General features: G+C 41.6%; 1 protein-coding gene across 4 annotated transcripts in view; it reads right to left on the bottom strand.

Moving 5' to 3' along the window:
• The window catches only part of TMEM232 (transmembrane protein 232), a 315,887-nt gene extending 295,707 nt beyond the window's left edge, over positions 1-20,180 (bottom strand). The window contains exons 1-3 of one of the 4 annotated variants that reach the window (XM_014592682.2): positions 20,079-20,180; positions 16,753-16,857; positions 13,526-13,614 (exon numbers count right to left, since the gene is read on the bottom strand). The gene's annotated coding sequence lies outside the window, so the exon portion shown is untranslated. Of the gene's footprint in view, positions 1-8,858; positions 9,054-9,074; positions 9,138-13,525; positions 13,615-16,752; positions 16,858-19,470; positions 19,539-20,078 lie in introns of those variants that run through there. The other 3 variants (XM_027765405.1, XM_006161109.1, XM_006161111.1) reach the window with 3 other exon arrangements.
• Between the last annotated feature and the right edge of the window lie 78 nt (positions 20,181-20,258).

The following is a 20,258-nucleotide window of genomic DNA, read 5'->3' as shown; positions in this document are numbered from 1 at the left end:
ACAAGCCCTCCAGCAATAATATATTTTATATATACATATACACATACATATGAAGAGAGAGATAACTGAATCCATATTAAGATTACTATAAAATTTTCAAAATAGGAAGCATTTTGAAGTGAAAATATCAAGCTGCAGGATAATATTGAGAAGAAGCAGTTTAGATAGCTTTTAAGGCTTTTCTTCCTCCCTTTCTTCTTCCCTTTTTGAGTAGTTTGCAAAGTGTTGGCTCAGTAAATATAAGCTAGTACAAAAATAAATAAACAAACAAACAAAAAAGGTTATTAGAGTAGTTCCTGTAAAGCAAATATGTTAGCAACAAATTCCCTCAGTTTTTGTTTATTTTGAAATTTCTTACTTTGGTCTCAGTTTTGAAAAGTTTTCTAAGATGTAAGATTTTGAGCTGAGGTTTTTGTATTTTTTTTCTCCTGCCGTCTACTGTTCTTGATGAGAAGTCAGCTGTTGATCTTATTTATACTTCATTATATATGATGAGACATGTTCTCTTGCCGCTTCTCAGATTTTCTCTTTGTAGTTAGCTTTCAACTTTATTAGATATTTTTGCTATAGGGAGCATGCACTCACCAGAGAGAGGCAGAGAGACAGCAAGTGAGAAATCAGGGAGGATGGCCATTCCGCAATCCTTCCTCCTCCATTCTCCTCTGGAGATATTGAGCACTCATATACACACGCCTGGTGCAAGTTTCAAGCTGCTGGGTCCCAGACTCAAACCATGATTGATCGTATGGGAGTCCAGCACTTTAATCATTATGCCACCTGCTGGTCCAGCTTTCAGCATTTTTACTATGATATGTCTGAATGCAGATCCCTTTGCTTTTATCCTAACTGAAATTTATTAAACTTCATGGGTGTTAAGATTAATATTTTTCATAAATTTGAGAAGTTTTTAGCCATTATTTTTTTCTCCTCCTTTCTCTTTCTCTTTTCCTCCTAATACTATGAGAATGTTGGTATGCTTAAAGATGTCCCAAATTTCTCTAGAAGTTGCATTCATTTTTCTTCCATTTCCTTTGTTTTAGGTTCTCTTTTAATTTGTCAGAGGTTGCATATGCTTGCTGGAGAGGCAGAAACAGAAAGAAAGAGAAAGCGCCCCCATGGGGCATGGTCATGCTGCAATCTCTTCACCTCCATTTCTCCCTCCTTTTCAGTATTTTGGGCATACACTCACATGTGCCCATTGTTTTTCAAGCTGCCAGGTCTTTGACTCAAATATTATGGCTTAACCACATGGGATACAGCTGCCTTAACTACCAGGCCATGGGCTGGCATCATTTTATTTTCTTCCTTTTTGGATTGCATAATCTCTATCAATACACACACACTGGTTCTTTAGTCCAATTCAAGTCTACTTTGACCTCCTCATAATTTTTTTTTCATTTGGTTTTTATGCTTTCAACTTCAATATTTCCATTTAGTGTGTGTGTGTATAAAATTTCTCTTTTCTACGTCATTTATGTTTTCTATTTGATGTTTTCAGATCTTCCTTTACCTCTTTAAACGTGGTTTTCTTTGGTTCTGTAGCGTTTTCATTATGGCTACTTCAAAGACTTTGTACGATAACTCTAATGTCTGCTCCCTTTCACAGGCAATTTTTGCTGCCTTTCTTTTTTTCTTTCTCCTGTGTTTGAGTTATATATTCTTGCTTCTTAGTCTTATAATTTTTTATTGAAAACTGATTATGTTAGGGAATATATTATAGCAATTCTGGATACAGAGTCTTTTCTCCTCCACTCTGGAGCTTGTTTTTATTGCTTGCTATTTGTTTTGTGACTTGGTTAGGACATTTTCGTAAACTCTAATTTCCCACAGATGAAGCCTTTGATGCCACTCTTAAAAGGGCACAACCCTGGGCATGCACACAGACACTCAGGGTAAGAGTAGACCTGGAAGGCTCTCTGTGTCTCCCTTGTAAACTGTGTGCCTTATTCTGTGTTATACCCAGCTCATCAGTCTAATGAGCTGGATCAGACTAATTATAAGTTGACTGCTCGGTCATTTTTAAAAAGTATCCTAGAGTTGAGTTGCTCAGCAGTTTGATCCAATTTAGTTCAGGTAGAGATAGTTTTTTTTTTTTTTTTTTGGAGAGGTTTTCTCTATAGGGTGCATGCGCTCGCCAGACAGACAGAGAGAGACAGAGAGATAGAAAGCAAGAAATCACCCCCCAGGGGGGATGGTCACGCCGCAATCCCTTCTCCTCCATTCTCCTCTTGGGATCTTGGGCACGCACGCACACGCGCCCGGCGTGAGTTCCAAGCCACCAGGTCCAGGACGCGAACCGCGGTCGACTACATGGGAGTCTAGCGACATAGCCATGACGCTAACTGCTGGTTCCCGAGGTAGAGATAGTTTTGAGGCCATTCTTTGGCATTTGTTTTGATCCCAGAAACTTTTCTTAGCTGTCCTTCCCCTTGTTCTCGCTGGTGAACTAGATAACCTATGGTTTAGCTCTTAATTAAGAATATGTGTAATTTTTAAAGAACAGCCTTAAACACTCTATTACAAAAGAAGTCAATTCCTTTGGGGAGAGTTTAGAAGCTTCTTTTATTGCAGACTGTCTTCCCTGCAGGCAAAGTCTCTGAGCCACTACTCTAAAAACTGAGCTGGGTGGTACTTTCTATTTTTCTTGGCTTGCTGTCCTGATGTGAAAGTTCTATTTTATCAAGACCTGAAGTAAGGGAAATTGAGGCCTGAGCAGTCTCGGCTCATTGAACTGCATGCAGAGCCTCCACATAACTATGACTGAACGGAGGAAGACAACCTCCCATCTTTCAGCCACAATCCCCAGGAATTCGTTTCATCAACCTGGAGTGGGAGGGAGTTAAAAACACTGACAGGATGCCCCTCCTAATAAGATACAGTAAGTTACTGGGAGCTTGGGAAAGAGAAAGTCCTGTCTTCTTGGCCATATTGTCATGAAGTGGCATTTACCCCAAGTTGGGCTAGGGGAAAGATGAACAATAGATCATGGTTCAAGTGGAATTCTGTGATAGTTCATTGTTTAAGAGCTAATGTGGTGCCAGCCTTTAAGACTGTGTGTGTGTGTGTGTGTTCCCACTTTGCTATGTCCACTTTTGTTCAATCCACATTTTGCCAAAGTTCTCATAGAACACCTTGATTTGACTAGATTAATTTCTTCCCAATAACGTTCTGGACTAGAATCTTACTTCACTGTTTTGTGCTGTATTGTACTTCCTCCTCTTAATTTACCTCTCTACATTAATACATGCACAATCATTGGGTTTTTTATAAATTTTTTATAAGCTGTCATTTATAAAATCCTTGAGATAAATTTCAAAAATAAATACAAGGTCAAATTAGGTTCTAAATTATCAAAACCAGTAAGTAAGAAAGAAATGGGTTAAGAACATAAGGTAGAATGGAGTAAAATGACAAAAAATGTATGCCACAAATCATATACTCACTTGCTAGAGATGGGCTACAAATCTGTCTTAAAATAATGCCCAAAGCCACAATATACTACGCCTATAAGCCTAACAACAAAACAGTTGTGAGAGAAACAGTTATTTCTGGTAAAGTTACAAGACATTTCTCCCAAAGCCATCATAAAGAAGATAGAGTATAATGTAATGAATAGATTCCTCAAGATAAAAATAATAAAGAGTTTCATGGGGCTGTCACTTATACCCAATATAAATGTATGACATTACAATAAACAATAATTGATTTTGTGCAACACCAATAAAATGTGATGTTGGCATTCATCTCTCTAATTGTCTGGCTGCTGCAGAAACAAAATTTTTGTGGTTTAAGAAGGGGTTCTGGGACTAGCAGATGGCATAGTAGTTACATCACTGGACTCTCATGTGACCAACCAGGGTTTAAGTCCCAGATCCGGTGGCTTGAAACTCATGCCAGGAGTATGTGTGTGTGTGCCCAAGATCCAAGAAGGAGAAGAGAGGAGAAGGGATTGCAGTGTGGCCATCCCCCCCAGGAGGTAATTTTGTGCTTTCTGTCTCTCTCTTTCTATCTCTCTGATGAGTGCACACCCTATAGCAAAAATCTCTCAAAAAATTATAATAAATTAGATAAAATGATTCTTTAAGGGGGAGAAGTGGGTAGCATAGTGGTTAAGATGCTAAATTCCCACGTGGCTGACTATGGTTCCAGTCCCAGATCCAGCAGCTTGAAACATGCCCGGCACATGTGTGTGCATACCCAAAATCCCAAGTGGAGAATGGAGAAGGGACTGCAGTGTGTCCATCCTCTGGGGAGGTGATTTCTCATTTTCTCTCTCACTGTCTCTGTTTGTTTTTTCATGGAGCACACATGTCCTAGGTAAAAACCTTAAAAAAAAAAAGATGTAAAAAAAAATTCATTCATCAAAATTCCAGAATAGCTTAGAAAAAATAACCCAAGAAGAGTCAGCTATAGAAGAACTAACATCCTCTGCTGCGAGTGGGAGCAGTATAAGACTGGTATAGAGTGGGGTAGAAATAGAAGACAGGATTAGAAAGAAGAGAGATAATAGAAATAAATGTTCTTAGGCACTGGAATACCCTTCTCATGACACCTGCAAATTCTCAGAAAAATAATCAAACTCACAACAGGCTTGGCTGTTGTGCTAGTTATTTATTTATTTTAGGTTTTATTGAAGGGTGCATGTGTTCACCAGAGAGACAGAAACAGAGAGAGGGAAAGTGAGAAATCACCTCCCAAGGGTGATGACCTAGTCACGATCCCTTCTCCTCCATTCTCCTTTCAGGATTTTGGACAAACATCCACACACACCTGGAGTAATTTTCAAGTGGCTGGGTCCGGGACTTGAACTGCATGGTAAGCCATGTGAAATCCAGTGCCTTAACCTCCATGTGACTTGCTGGTCCCTGCTATATTACTTATTAATTTATATGACAAATCACTCCAAAAGTTACTGCATTAAATTAATAACAATCATTTATGATCTCTCACAATTAGGAATTCGCTAGTTACATGTCTGGATGGAATTAGCAGTCAAATGGCAGCTATGCTGCAGTCAGATGTTGGTCATCTGAAGATTCCAGTGGGGTTATAGGATCCACTTCTAAAGTGGTTCGCTCACATGTCTGGAAAGCTGATGCTGGGGGTTGGTGATGGTCTTCACTTCCTCTTTATGTGGGCTTCTCCTCAGAGCTGTTTGAGTGTTCTCACTTCATGGAGCCAGCTTCCACCAGAGAAGACAATGCAAAAAACCAAGGAGAAAGCTGCAATGCCTTGTATACCTATCCTTCCAAAGCCATGGCCCCATATTTTATTGATCATACCAACTGGCCATGAAGCAAGGTAAGTAGGAACTGCAAAAAGGTGTGAATACCAAGAGGCAAAGACTATTAGGAGCTGTGTTGGAGGCTGGCTACCACGGCTATAGTATTATTTATTTGCTTTGTATCTATTTGTACATTTGTGGAAGCCATCAAATACAGAAGCAGGAATAGATATAATTCGTTAATACACATCACTGAATTCAATTTGCTAATATTTTATTGAGGATTTGGGGGTTTCTATTCATGAGATATATTGGTCTATAGTTTTCTTTTCTCATCATGTCTTTGTCTAATTGTGAAATTAGGGTAATGCTGACCTCACAAAATGAAATAGAAAGAATTTCTCTGCTCCTAACTCCAGAAAGAGATTGCACAGAGTTATATGTTCTTCGCTGAATGTTTGGTAGAATTTACTAGAGAACCTATTTGGGCCTGATGCTCTCTGTTTGGGAAGGTTACTAATTACTGATTCAATTTCCTCAATAGATATTCAGAGTGCCTATTCCCTCTTGTATGAGATTTGGTAAGTGGTTGTCATTTTTAACTGAAGAAGTTCTTTTTTTTTTTTTTTTTGACAAAGATTTTTGTTATAGGGCACGTGCAGTCACTACAGAGACAGAGAGACAGAAAGCGGGAAATCACCCCCCAGAGGGATGGCCATACCACAATCTCTTCTCCCCTGAGGATTTTGGGCACACATGCACATATACCTGGCATGGATTTCAAGCTGCCAGGACTCAAACTGCAGTTGATCACGTGAGAATCCAGCACCTTAACCACTCTACAACCTGCTGGCTCCAAGAAGTTCTTTTAAATGTTAGACAAGTTGACACATAATTTGAAGATTATCCATGTAAACAGAAACAAGAGATTATCTATATAAACAGGAGTTTATAGAAATCATGATTTAGTTCTTCCAATGTAATGCATTTCAAATTTGCTAAATTGTTCTTGTCCCTTAGCTAATTCATTGTTCACAAATGTTTTGAGGCCTACTGAGGTTATTATCCTGGAATATTGTTAGGATCAAGTTAGATGCTAAATGAGTAATTACATTGTAAATCTCAAAATCTGTACAAAATGTTAGCTCTTAGAGAATTGTTACTTCTGATTATACTATATCCCCCATGGAGGATATCTTCCTTACCCCTTGTGACAGATACTATTGTACTAGCTGCCTGCCCAGTATTCATTCTAGAGATGAAACTACCTGAGCTTTCTGTTGTGAAAGCAGTGGGTGAACACTGACGTAAACAAAATTAAATAGGTTTGCAGACCACAAGACTTCTCAGAGTTGTTAATATGCTCTTCTGCAGTGTGAATCTTTCCGAGGAGCTGTGAGCTGTGTACTTTTTCCTGAATTTATCAACCAGAGAAACCAAGAATGCCCTCCTAGAAACACACACCCAAAACATTTTAATTTTAATCAGAAAATTCTGATTAAGAGAACTTAACTACTGTTTTGCCCTTCGGTTTTTGCCATGGGGCACATGTACTCACTGAAGAGTTAAAAGAGAGATGGGTAGTGAGAAATTACCCCTTCCAGGAGGGACAGCCCCTCTGCAATCCCTTCTCCTCGGTTCTTCTCTCAGGATTTTGGGCACATGTGCACATGTGCCTGGCATGATTTTCAAGCCACCAAGTCTAGAACTCAAACAACAGTCAGCCATGTGGGAATCCTGCCACTTTCACCACCATGCCACCCGCTGGCCCCTAGCACTTAACTATTTATGAAGCACTTTTTGTAACCAGATTACTAGGCTCTCTGAGTGGAAAATGAACTGTAGGACAGGAACACTTAACAGTGAATGATTCTGACATGAACATGATGGTCAACAGACTATAGATACTCATACAGATCACACAGGTTCATGCAGAACAGTTTCTACTGAAATAAGGGGCTGGTACTCACCGTGAACCTAAAGATTTACGTACAGCATCCAAACGAATAATGTTTACACTTAAAAGAGGTATTGTTCCAGCTCCTGAAATGGCCCCAAAAAGCTGCCTGGTGCTTGGCAGCCTAACTGCAACCTGGCATAAACCCAGAATTAAATAAATATGTTAACCCCTAGTGTATTTTTTTAAGACACAGTTAAGATAAGGTTGGGGGACCAGCAGTTAGCGTAATGGCTATGTCACTGAATTCCCATGTAGTCAACCAGGGTTGGAGTCCTAGACCCGGCAGCTTAAACTCAGGCCAGGTGTGTGTGCTTGTGTGCCCAAGACCCCGAGAGAAGAATAGAGGAGATGGGACTGCAGCATGGCCATCCCCCCTGGGGGGTGATTTCTCGCTTTCTGTCTTCTGTCTCTCTCTGTCTCTCTGGCGAGCGCACGCCCAATAACAAAAAAAGCCTCTCAAAAGAAAAAAAAAGAAAAGAACAAGGTTGGAAGCACACACTTTAGAAGACAAAGCCCATCTGCCATAGTGGATCGACAGGGCACTGTGCAGGCTGAGGCCACAGAGGAGGCTGGGGTCCCTTCCCTGTCCTCTCTAAAAGCCACCTGGTAGACCTGCCTATAGCCCCACCTATAACCTGAAACAGGAAATGCAGACATAGCATGATCCTGACTTGAAAAAAAAAAAAGACAATTTCTGAGAATTAGGTAATAGTAAAACTATATTAAGTCTTTGGAAAGGTAACATGCATAAGGGAATACCAGATTTAGACTATAACCCTAAGGAGCAAGGAGCGATTTGACCAGTAGAATCCGCTCAGACGTGAGGCCAGCAGGAGGCCCGGTGGCTAGAGCTCTGGATCCGGCAGCTTTAAACTCATGCCAGGCACGTGTACCTGCATGCCCAAAATCCCCAGAGAAGAATGGAGAAGGGATTACTGCACGGCCATCACACTTGGATGGGTCATTTCTGGCTTTCTGTCTCTCTCTGTCTCTCCAGCGAGTCCACGGCCCTGTAGCAAAAATTCTTCTCCCAAAAAATAAAAAGAATCCATTCAGACATACTGCTGAGATAGGGTAAATAAGAGACTCCTAGTAGTCTTATCCCTTCCTAGAAATTTTTCCTAATCCATGACTGGGACCGTTTTAACAAGATTAATTTCTTATAAAAACGCTTTTATGGGACCAGCAGTTAGCGTAATGGCTATGTCGCTGGACTCCCACATAGTCGACCTTGGTTCGCGTTCCGGACCCGGTGGCTTAAACTCAAGCTGGGCGCCTGTGCGTGCATGCGTCTGGCGAGCGCACGCGTCCTATAGCAAAAGCCTCTCCAAAAAAAAAAAAGAAAGAAAAAAAAAACCCGCTTTTATTTCACATCCCAATGCGCCCCCTTCCGGCCCCGACCACACGCGCAAGCTTGCACGCACGCGCGCGCGCGCGCACACACACACACACACACACACACAACCAAACTTTTGAACTTTCACTTTTGAAATCCAAGAGTGTACAAAAAAAGTCCCATTTCATCAACTACAGATGTGGAGATCGTCCGCAGAGCAAGTGTAATTCTGAACTAGGATTGCCCGGAGGAAGCGAAGCGAATTTTCCGGTAGCGCTGTGAGAGCGGCCCCGCCTCCCTTGGGCCGTCAGAGGCTCCCGAGGCTCAGGGAGCCCTACCTCTGCGGAGCGCTGGCGGCGCGAAGGGGCTGGGCTGGCCCGCCCCGCCTGGGCGCAAGGAGCTGTTTACTTCCAGCAGCCAGGGCGGCTCGTTCCTTAGAAAGGGGGCTCCGAGCCCCAGGCGAGGGTCATCCGGGACTCGCAGTTGCCTGGCGTGGGAGACGTGGCAATAACCTGCGCTCCCGAGCCGGCAGAAGCTGGACCACAGAGACTCACCCGCGCTCGCGGCTGCTGCAGACCGAGGCTGGTTGCTAAGGACGCTGTGGGAGTCGCCCTTGGAGCCCCGGGACTATCTAGCGTTCGCGCGCCCTGCGTCAGCCAATCAGGACTGGTAGCGAAATTCCACCTGCCCTAACCCTCCTCCACCACTTTCGTGTTCCGTTTCCAAAGAGTAAATGCAGTGCGGCCTGAAAGACTTTTAAAATGCAATCATAAAGCAAATATTCAATAGTAATTATTCATTTTAAATACTGTACCTACTCTGAAAACCTGGCGGCAGCCTCGGCGAGAAACAGCTTGGCAGTGCTAAGGGTCTCCTTGAAGTTTTAATGCTTCCTCCAATACCTACCCCGACTCCCCCAAAATTCTAAATTCAAAAAGCAAAACAGGACGCTTGCTATACAAAGGTGCTGTGTTTTTTCACCGTGAGCTCCTTTTACGTACACAATTACTCAGCACTGGCCAATGGTAAAGAAAGCAGCCAAGGTGCTCTGCCACGTACCAACCACAAGGAGGCGAATTTTAACCAAAAATTGCCTTTTTGAAAAGAGCATCCAATAAAATGATGTAACTTAAATTCTTGTAGAATTCCTGTCTGCCAATAGACGAGCAACTTCATATATTTTACAAGTGTTATTTTTATTTTTAAATAATTATTTAATTTTTAAAAATTATTCATTCATTTATTTTATCAGAGTGAGAGAGGGAAAGTAAGAAAGCAAGCCATCAGGTGCAGGGCTTGAAATTTTTTTTTTTTTTGGAGAGGTTTTTGCCATAGGGTGTGTGCGCTCGCCAGACAGACAGAGAGAGACAGAGAGACAGAAAGCGAGAAATCACCCCCCAGGGGGGATGACCACGCCACAATCCCTTCTCCTCCATTCTCCTTTCGGGATCTTGGGCACACATGCACACACGCCCGGCGTGAGTTTTAAGCCACTGGGTCTGGGACACGAACCACAGTCGACTACGTGGAAGTCCAGCGACATAGCCATTATGTAACTGCTGGTCCCAACATATTTGGATTTTTTTAAAAAGTTACGAGAGAGATTAAAACATTAGAACTTAAAATGTGTATTATATTTTCTTTAATTGTGTTTCTAAAACTTTAAGCTTTTCTTCTCCAGTTTATTTACATTCCAAATTTCATTTTACTTTATTCTGCTTGCAATCAAGGCCATTAGCATCTTCACTGTCATGTTTCCAGATAGTCTGTAAAAATGCAATTAGCTTCCTAGATAAGAATTGATTTTCTGTTTGTTTTTGTTTTTTTTTTAAAGGGGTTTTTGCTATAGGGCGCATGCACTCCCAGAAAGAGAGAGAGAGACAAAGAGACAGGAAGCAAGAAATTACCCCCTGGAGGGATGGCCACACCACAATCCCTTCTCCTCCATCTGGAGCTTGAGCACGCATACACAGCTGGCGTGAGTTTAAGCCTCCGGGTCTGGGACTCGAACCACGGTCGACTACATGGGAGTCCAGTGACACAGCCATTACACCAACTGCTGGTCCCACCAATTGATTTTCTAAAGGGGAAAATAAAATCTGTTATCAAAAGTGAATCACACGAAAAAGACCTATCAAAAAATATTAATGAATTTTAACCGCTCCATTGGAATTAATATTGATTTTATAACTTAATAAATTTTATATAATGGTTTCTTACTGGTTTTGTTTGTTTGTTTTGTAGGTTTTTGCCGTAGGGTGTGTGCACTTGCTAGAGAGAGACAATGAAAGGGAAAGTGAGAAATCGCTCTCCCTTCTCCATGCTCCGCCTGGGATTTGCACATGCTCCCAGTGGTAGTTTCAAGCCAGCAGGTCACAACTTGAACCGCAGCTGGCCATGTGAGAGTCCAGTGTCTTAATCACTGTCCCTCCTGCTGGTCCCTCTTACTAGTTTTTAAGTTCTGTGATACCAGTTTAGATTTATCAATGGCTGTTTAACTTAATTTGTAAATAATTTATATCACATACCCTCTAATCTTGCTGAGCACTTACACTTCTTCTGAGTACTTTTTACTTTTATAAGGTTTATTAATTTGTTCCATGAAGAGAGGCAGAGGTAGAGGGAAGGCAAAAGATGGAAACCCTCCTCAACAGTCCTCACAAGACGATGCATCCCCCGCCTCAGTCAGGCCAAATCAGGGCACAGGGAGCCTCCCAACATGAACCCATGTGGGCTAGTATGGAAGAACGTTGCTTATCCCTGCCACTGCTGGCTCCTCCTTTCTCTCTTCGACTGATGAAAATCTCAGGTTTTCTCTATTATTTAGTTCTAATATAATTTAAAAACACTTACAGGAACTGGCAGGCAATGTGGTGGTTAACGGCACTGGACTCCCACATGGCCGACTGTGGTTTGAGTCCCTGACCTGGCGGCTTGCTTTCTCACTTTCTCTCTTGCTTTCTCTCTTACTCTGCCCCTCTCTGGTCAAATTAAAAGGAAGGAAGGAAAGAAGGAAGAAAGAAAGGGAGGAAGGGAGGGAGGGAGGAAGGAAAAACGATTTTTAAAAATCAAAACAAAACACTACTAGGGACCAGCAGATGGTCCTATTACATCACTGGACTTGCACATTGATAACGGCAGTTCAAGTCCCAGACCCAGCAGCTTAAAACTCGTGCCAGGCTTGTGTATGTGCACGCCCAAAATCCTGAGAGGAGAATGGAGAAGGGATTGCAGCATGGCCATCCCCCTGAGATGGGCTGATTCCTTGATTTCTATCTCTGTCTCTCTGGTGAGTACACAACACTCTATCGCAAAAATCTCTCCAAAGGAAAAAACAACAACAACAACAACACTAATAATGGACCAGCAGTGGCACAGCAGTAATTCAAAGATCTGTGACGCTGCACCCACATGGGAAAGTCCCGAGTTCATGTCTTGAGGCGTCTCTTGTGGATGCTGGCTGCGACTGTGGGTGGGCCACTGCATGAGGATCCGCTTTGCGTTCTCTCTTTTCCTCTTTCTCTCCTTCACTTCTCTCCTCGCTTTTCTTTCTCCTTCTCTTCTCTTTAAAAGGTAAGTAAAACTCATATGACATTTAACTGGTCATTTGCCTTGTGAAAGTTCATTAGAACCAGAAATAAAGCAAGGATTTAAGATATTGGGTTGTGGGAAAAGTCATGACTCATTTTCGCATTAAAAAACATTTAAAAAAATACATCATGACTTTTTTGACATCTTAATATTTACATTGTTTTTATTCAAATTAATTCTATTAATAGCACCAATGAGTTGCTTTTCACAGCATTTGTAAACTTACTGAGGTAAGATTTCTATTTTTATGCAAATTAGTTGTCATGTTTGCGATTATAGTATCTAATCTTGTTTTTAGATTTTTGTCATAAGGCACGTGTCCTAGCAACAGTGCAACAGAGAGAAAGTAAGAAATCATCCCCCAGCAGGGATGGCCACCCTGCAATACCTTCTCCTCTGTTCTCCTCTCAAGATTATGGCCACACATACGCATGCACTCAGCATGATTTTCAAGGCACCAGGTCCACATGAACCACAGTTGGCCATATGGGAGTCCAACACCTTAACCACCACCCCACCTGCTGGCCTCAATAGTATTTAATCACATAATGACTACTTTAAAAATGAAATTCACCAGGCCAGCAGATGGCAAGGCAGCCGAATTCCCACATGGCCTACCATGGTTCAAGTCCTGGACCTGGCAGCTTGCTCTCTCTCTCTCTCTCTCTCTCTTCTTCTAGTGAGCACACATGCCCTGTAGCAAAAAATAATAATAAAGTAAAATAATTCTTCAGAAACAAAATTCACCAATAAAAATCTGCTTAAGCATTTGTTAGTCAACGGTTGCCTCAGTGTTGGACCCACCAACAGCCAACATTTCCTAAGTTGGGGGGCGAGGATTAAAGAAAAGACAAGAAGACAGGATAGAAACAGGAGGACTGCCAGTCAATACTGGTCAGCCCTGAAGGTACTTTATTGCTTCTGTGATGTAAGGTTTTAAGTCCTTACTGAATTTATCAGGTTGTTATAACAATACTTTGGAACATTCAGTTCAAAACAATCCCAAGACATTCTGCTCATAACAATCCAGCCACCCAAGGTCATGTCCGGATAAAGACCCTGGTCTTATGCTGGTGGTCCTGCACATTCCTCATGTCTCCTCTTTGACTCCCCATACTCAGTTTTTAAGAACTATCAGAGAGTGTTATGTACCTGTCAAGTAAGTGTAAGGAACAGGCAGGTTTTCTTTATGCCAACATTTTATTCAGAAATTCAGACAGTAAATGAATTAAGCTCATAGGATAATATAAAAATCACCTACATTTTTACTCAGGAGTTCACCACCAAACAATGTCATGATGTTTAGTGATGTTGGCTGGGCTCACCTGGGATTGCCTTAAGCCTGCCAGGTGAGCTAAAGTCTGCTCCATGGGTCTTATTCTGCAGTTGAGGGTGAAGGGCAGTGGTTACTTACGAAGTGCTTCTCCTGGTGATGGTGGAAAGCCAGAGAGCCAGCCAACTGAGCAAAGATGTGCTTGGGTCACATCTATTAACAAATGACATCTGCTAACAAAACGCATTGTTAGTCAACTGAGGCCATTACCAGAGTGTGTTGTATAGTAAGGAAGCACCCCCTATGGAGATGGTCAAACCAAAATCCCATCTCTTCCATATTGAATCCCATAATTTGGCCCACCATAATCCCTTAACATAAATTGGTGTGTGTGCATGCATACCCAAAATCCCAAGAAGAGAATGCAGGAGGATTACAACATGGCCATCCCCCTGGGGGGTGATTTCTTACTTTCTTTCTCTCTCTTTCTGTAGGTGAACGTACATGCCCGATAGCAAAAAAATTCTAAAAAAAAAAAAAAAAAATACAAGAACCACCACCTTTACTCACTTTAATTTACTATGGGCATCTCATTAAGTATTGATATTCAGTGTGTTTTGCTCACTTTCTTCACAGTGTAATCAGGGTCAAATTTATCATAATGTATTGTTATATCACATCATTTGTACAAACAACAGCAAAAAGTTGAATTGTTTCTAAAATGTTTTTTAATTTAGTCATTTCAATTTATTTTTAAAGTAAGATATTTTAAATATCATTAAATTCCATATTTTAAAGTAGTATATAGGCCCAGCTGTGATGCCACAGGGGTAGCACAATGTTCTTACAAAGCTGGAAGTCATATGGAAGATCAGAGGTCAGTTCTCATATTTGATTTGTACACGCCAGGCACACAAGGGTATGCCCATGACCCTGGCTGGCTAGGAAAGACAGGGTAGGGGGTGTGAATAGCAGTGCAAGACTCTGTGGAGGGTGCTTCTCTCTGTCTCAAAAAATAAATAACCTTGGGACCAGCAGTTGGCATAATGGCTGTGTTGCTGGACTCCCCTGTAGTCGACCACAGTTCTAGTCCCAGACCCAGTGGTGTAAACTTACACCAGGCGTGCGTGTGTGTGTGCCAAGATCACAAGAGGAGAAAGGAGGAGAATGGATAGCAGCGTGGTCATCCATCCTGGGGGGATGATTTCTTGCTTTCTATCTTTCTCTTTCTGGCGAGTGCATGCGCCCTACAGCAAAAATCTCTCCAAAATAAATAAATAACCCTGAAAGATAGCATATAGTTGCCTTACAATACCTAATAGAAACTACACTCAATAGGTATTTGATGTTGCTCTATGAACACTTGAGTAACAATGTGATTTTTATGTTATCCCGTGAGCTTAATTCACCAAGGGTCTGAATTTCTGAATAAAAGGTTGCATAAATGAAACCTGCCTGTTCCTTGCTCTTGTTTGACAGGGACATAACACTCTGGTAGGTCTTTCTATTTTTCTTTTTTAAGAGAGATTTTTGAGTACATGCACTAGCCAGATGTGGCAGTTCTTAAAAACTGTCCAAGCAGTATTTTCATTTTCACTTGCCTTACTGAATAATCACTGGATTTAAAAAATATATATTTATTAAGTTGGGAGCAGCAGATGACATAGAGATTACTTCACTGGACTCCCAGATGGCCTACCATGGTTGGAGTCCTGGACCTGGTAGCTTCAAACTCACATTGAGGGCATGTGTGCGTGTGCCCAAAATCCCAGGAGTAGAATGAAGGAAAAGGGACTCCAGTGTGGCCATCCACCCTGGGAGGTGACTTCTCTCTCTCTCTCTCTCTCTCTCTCTCTCTCAGGCAAGCACATACACCCTAAGGCAAAGACCTCTAAAAAGAAAGGTATTTGATAAGCTATTATGGGGTTATATTTATAGCTATGATTATTTTCAAAGAAAATTAATCTTTCAAATTTATTTACTAAGAAAAAAATTAAAATATATCATTCTGTTAAAAATTGTGTGCAAAAGTTTCTAATTCTTAGTTTTTGGTGCCTATAAATATCCTCTATCCATTGTTATGTAATGGTTTAATATTGTGGTGGCTTTAAAATATAAACAGAAATTATTTATAATCCTTGCTTTAGAAGATGGGGACAAGAGGCCAGCGTGTCCTGTAGCAAACTCAAATAATAATAATAAATAAAATAATTTTAAAAATTATTAATTTTTAAATAAATATATTTTATAATATCTTATTAATTTGTTTTAACTTGACCAGGCAGAGACAGAGAGGAAGAGGAAAAGTGAGAAAGCACACTGCCAGGTCTAAGACTCTAACCATGGTTGGCCATGTGGCAGTCTTGTCATAAGTACACACAAGACAGTCCAAGAAGAGCTCCATGAGGCAAAGAATTGAAACCTAACAACAATCAGTAAGAAATGGAGACATTTCATGTAGAACTATCTGAGTGAGATATCTTTGAAAGGGATCCTTCAGCTGTCATCAAACTCAGTCAAGTCTTAAATGACTGCACCCTAGGTTTAAGTCTTAACTGAAAGCTCATAAAAGATCTATTCTAGACCCCCAGAACTAAGCCACTTTCCACTTCTTGGATTATAGAAACTGTGAAATAATAAAGTTGTTTTAAACTGCTGAATTTGAAATTGGGGTAATTTGTTATGCTACAAAAGATAACATAAATGTTAGCTGTTAAGTCTCATAAAATGCATGTCAGCCACTTTTTAAATCTGTATTTTAATTCCAGTGTTATGACTTTCTCAAATTAGTTTGAAGCTATAAACCCTGGATCATTTCAACATCATTATTTTAGAAATATTTCAAAGAAATCTAAGATATAGAAGTTTGTTAGTGAACTAGAGACAGAATATTTCAAAGAAATCTAAGATATAGAAGTTTTTTAAAGAACTAGAGACTGCTGATTAAATTATATCAACAGATTTTGTAATCCAAACAGATATTTATTCCTGTGTCATCCCATAATTTAGTCTGCTCTTCTAATTTCCTTAATTTTTAAAATAATTCTTAGGGAAAAGAAGAACTGAGCTTTTACTTATTTTTATTATCTTATTGTTTTTATTTTTGCTACAGGGTGCTCATTAGAGACAGACAGAGGAGAAAACATCCCCTATGGAGTAAGTCACTGCAATTACTTCTCATCCATTTCCCCCTCCTTTTAGTTTTTTAAAATTTGTTTGTTAGTGGGCACGTGTGCTTGTTAGGGTAAGAGAGAGAGAGAGCAAAAGAGAGAGAAGGAAAGTAAGAAAGCACTTCCTATGGAGATGGTCATGCCAAAAATCCCATCTCTTTCATTTGTCTCATCCATATTTTGGGCAGACACACTCACCTGGTGGGATCTTCAAGCCTCCATCCAGGACTCAAACCACAGTGGCCATGTGGGATCCAACTGCCTAAACAACAGGAGGCCATGGAGTCAACCCAAAAAGTTGAGCTTTGTAAAAGACAGAAAATGAAGTAAAAATAAAGCTTTGCTAACCCATACCTGGACATATGATAATCATTTTGACATATGTGTTTGTACTGTGTATGTATGTATTTTATCGATGATTTATTATTACTTATTATTTTTTAGTTGCTATAGGGTACATGTGCTCACCAGAGAGAGAGAGAGAGAGAGAGAGAGAAAACGTGAGAAAGCAAGCCACCAGGTCCTGGACTCGAACTGCAGTCTGCCATGTGGAAGCTTTAACCACCATTCCACCTGCTGGCCCCTTATTCATGATTTTTCAGTGAGATCACACTGCATGTTTTTAATTTAACATACACACTTTCGTGTCGTTAAATATTCAGCTGTAATGTAATCTACACATCCTGACTCTAAGCTCTTCTCACCTCCACCAGTATCACTTCCCCAAGTTACTTCTATCTCTTGCTTCCACAGCTTGGCTTGGCTTAGTAAATGGAGGAGGCCTCCACCCTTGCCCCAGGCAAAGACCAGGCTGATCCTTGTAAAATATCAATAAGGTCAACACACTCCTCTGTTCTTAGAGGACCTAAATTTTGTCCATCACCAGTCATTACCGGCTGGTAGACTCTGTGACTCATTTTCTATCCCTGTCATCCTTGCTTATGGTCTTGCTAGTTTATAATGTCAAGGCCTTGTGCTTCTCTCTGCCTGGAAGAAACTTTTCTCCCAGATACTCACACATGGGTCACTCTCTCACTTCATCCTGCTCATAGGCCACTTCTTCAAAGAGGACTTCCTTGTTCTAAAAAAGCTAATCTAGGGACCAGTAGTTAGTGCAATGGCTATGTTGCTGGGCTCCCATGTAGTTTACCACAATTCGAGTCCTGGACCTGCTGGGTGCCTGTGCATGCATGCCCAAGATCCTGAGAGGAGAATGGAGAAGGGATTGCAGCATGGCCATTCCCCCTGGGGGGTGATTTCTCGCTTTCTGTCTCTCTCTCTGGCAAGCACACGCACCCTATTGCAAAAACTTCTCCAAAATAAATAAATAAATAAATAAATAAATAAAGCCGTCCCTATTCCTCCTTAATGAGATATATTTCTACATCTCTCTATATATAAATCCTGACATTATCTAACATCACATTATAAGTTTGCTTAATTACTTCACATATTTGTTTCCCTAAACTAGAATGTAATAAATTCTAACATGCCATTGTATAAAACAGCACCTGGTATAAGATAGGAACTGATATACCTTTTAAGTAGTACATGGATATATTATTTTAATAATAAATTAGTTCATAATTCATAATATTTATTTCTGCCACTTTTCTCCAATTGTGAGCAAAAAGCACATATATATTATATATGCCATAAATATGTATGAGAAGCAAACCTCGAAATTGTTTCTTAAGATTTGGGGGTCAAAGTTGGTCCAAGGATTGTGGATTATTGTTAAGCTGATTAACATTGTCTCCCTCCCACGTCCATACTTGACTAGCTGTGCTCTTGGGACCAGCAGTTAGCGTAATGGCTGTGTCGCTGGACTCCCATGTAGTTGACTGCGGTTCGCGTCCCGGACCTGGTGGCTTAAAACTCACGCTGGGTGCGTGTGCGTGCATGCCCAAGATCCCGAAAGGAAAATGGAGAAGGGATAGCGGTGTGGCCATCCTCCCTGGGGGGTGATTTCTAGCTTTCTATCTCTCTGTCTCTCTCTGTCTGTCTGAGGAGCGCACGTGCCCTATAGCAAAATCCTCTCAAAAAAAAAAAAAAGACTTGGGGGTCAAAAGATCATTATTTTTATCACTTTTGCTACATTGTGCCAAATTGCTGTCCATCAAAAAGTTGTTATATTTTACATTACTCCAGAAAGGAATGACAGATACTTCCTTCTTATCCAACATAACATGCATTTAAACACTGCCATTGTGAATACTGAAAGGTAACTGTTATTTAAACATACCTTTCTTCAATTACTAGGGGGCATAGTTTTACAGATGTCATCGTTTTGTACTTTTTTTGTGAATCACCTTTTCAGGTTCTTTGCTCATACTTCTACTAATGTGTCTATTCACTAGAAAAAAATTCTGTGTACATCAAAGATACTAGTCCGTTGTCCAGACTATGTTAAAATGTCATTTTTCCGAGTGAGTTGCTTTTCAATTTGGATTACTATACACACACACACAAACACACACACACACACACGTTTACTATCTAGAAACTTAATTGTATACAGTCCAATTGATTATAGTCTTTCCCTGATTTTCTTAATGACTTTTGACTTTGTTGTCACTCTTAGAAAGTATTATAACCCACTGTTTAAAAAAGTATTCTTCTATTTTTTTCTTCCAGGAATCAACTTTAAAAAAAAAATAAACACGGAATATAAGATGTTACAGCTGGAATTTGGGAGTAAACTGTGAGGTAGGGCTCTTGCTTTTTTTTGCACCCCTCCCCTCAACTTGTACAACTCCTTCACTAATGTAGATGTGAAATTGTGAGATGCCACTGTTTTTATACTAAAAGCACACACATATAAACACACTTAAACCGTCTTCTTCAAAAAAATGTAAGCTGAGAAACTGACAATCCATTCATGAGCGATCACCTCTACAGAGCAAGTAACCTAACCTGGTAGTAATTGTCCAGTAATACTGGACCCATTGATCTGGACCCAGGAGCCCTCGCAGCCGGGTCACGGCCTAACTTAAGAATGTGTATTTGCTGACAAGGAAGGCGACCGTCCCTTGAGGGGTCCGCGTGTGGAAGGCCAAAACAGGACGTCAGGCTCTCTCTGAAAGCCCTGGGAATGTCGGGCGTCGCGCGGGGAAGGCACGCACGAGGAGCCCGTGCAGTTGCGGGAAGCAGCTGGCACCGCAGGTGTCCTCTCAGGTGTTCCCGTCCGGCGGCCCCAGAGTTTGAACCACACCGTTGAGAATTCAGCTGCATCAGAAAAAATACGGCAGGACACAAGCTGCTTGTTGGCTTTGGAAACGTTGCGTGGTTTCTTGTACCCGGAGTTCTCCCGAACTTCCCGGGGGCCCTCGGTACCCTCGCGACCACCGGGCGGAACTGCAGCCTCTCTAGCTCCCGGGGACAGGCAGGACCGGCGGGTCGGGCTCGGAGCGGCTCCGGCTCCCGGAAGGCCGTCCTCGCCCGCTCCCACCTGCGGCGTCTCCTCGCCGCTTCCCTTCCACTGCTCCCGGAGCCCCGCCGCCGCCGCCCTCCCCGTCTCTAACCTCCGCGACACTTCCAGGGGGCCCTGGGGGTCACCGCTCCGTCTCCCTAGCAACCGTGCCTCTAAGGGTGGCGGGAAAAGGCTTCGATCACGTGTTCCCGGGACTTCCGGGTCGCTCACGTGACTTCCGGTTGTCAGAAGCCCCGACGCGGCGGCGGCTGGGGAAGGAGGCTGCGCGGCC

This window comes from Tupaia chinensis, unplaced genomic scaffold, assembly GCF_000334495.1.
Source record: "Tupaia chinensis unplaced genomic scaffold, TupChi_1.0 Scaffold138235_1, whole genome shotgun sequence".
Lineage (NCBI taxonomy): Eukaryota > Metazoa > Chordata > Mammalia > Scandentia > Tupaiidae > Tupaia > Tupaia belangeri.
This window is presented reverse-complemented; position numbering and strand designations above follow the sequence as displayed.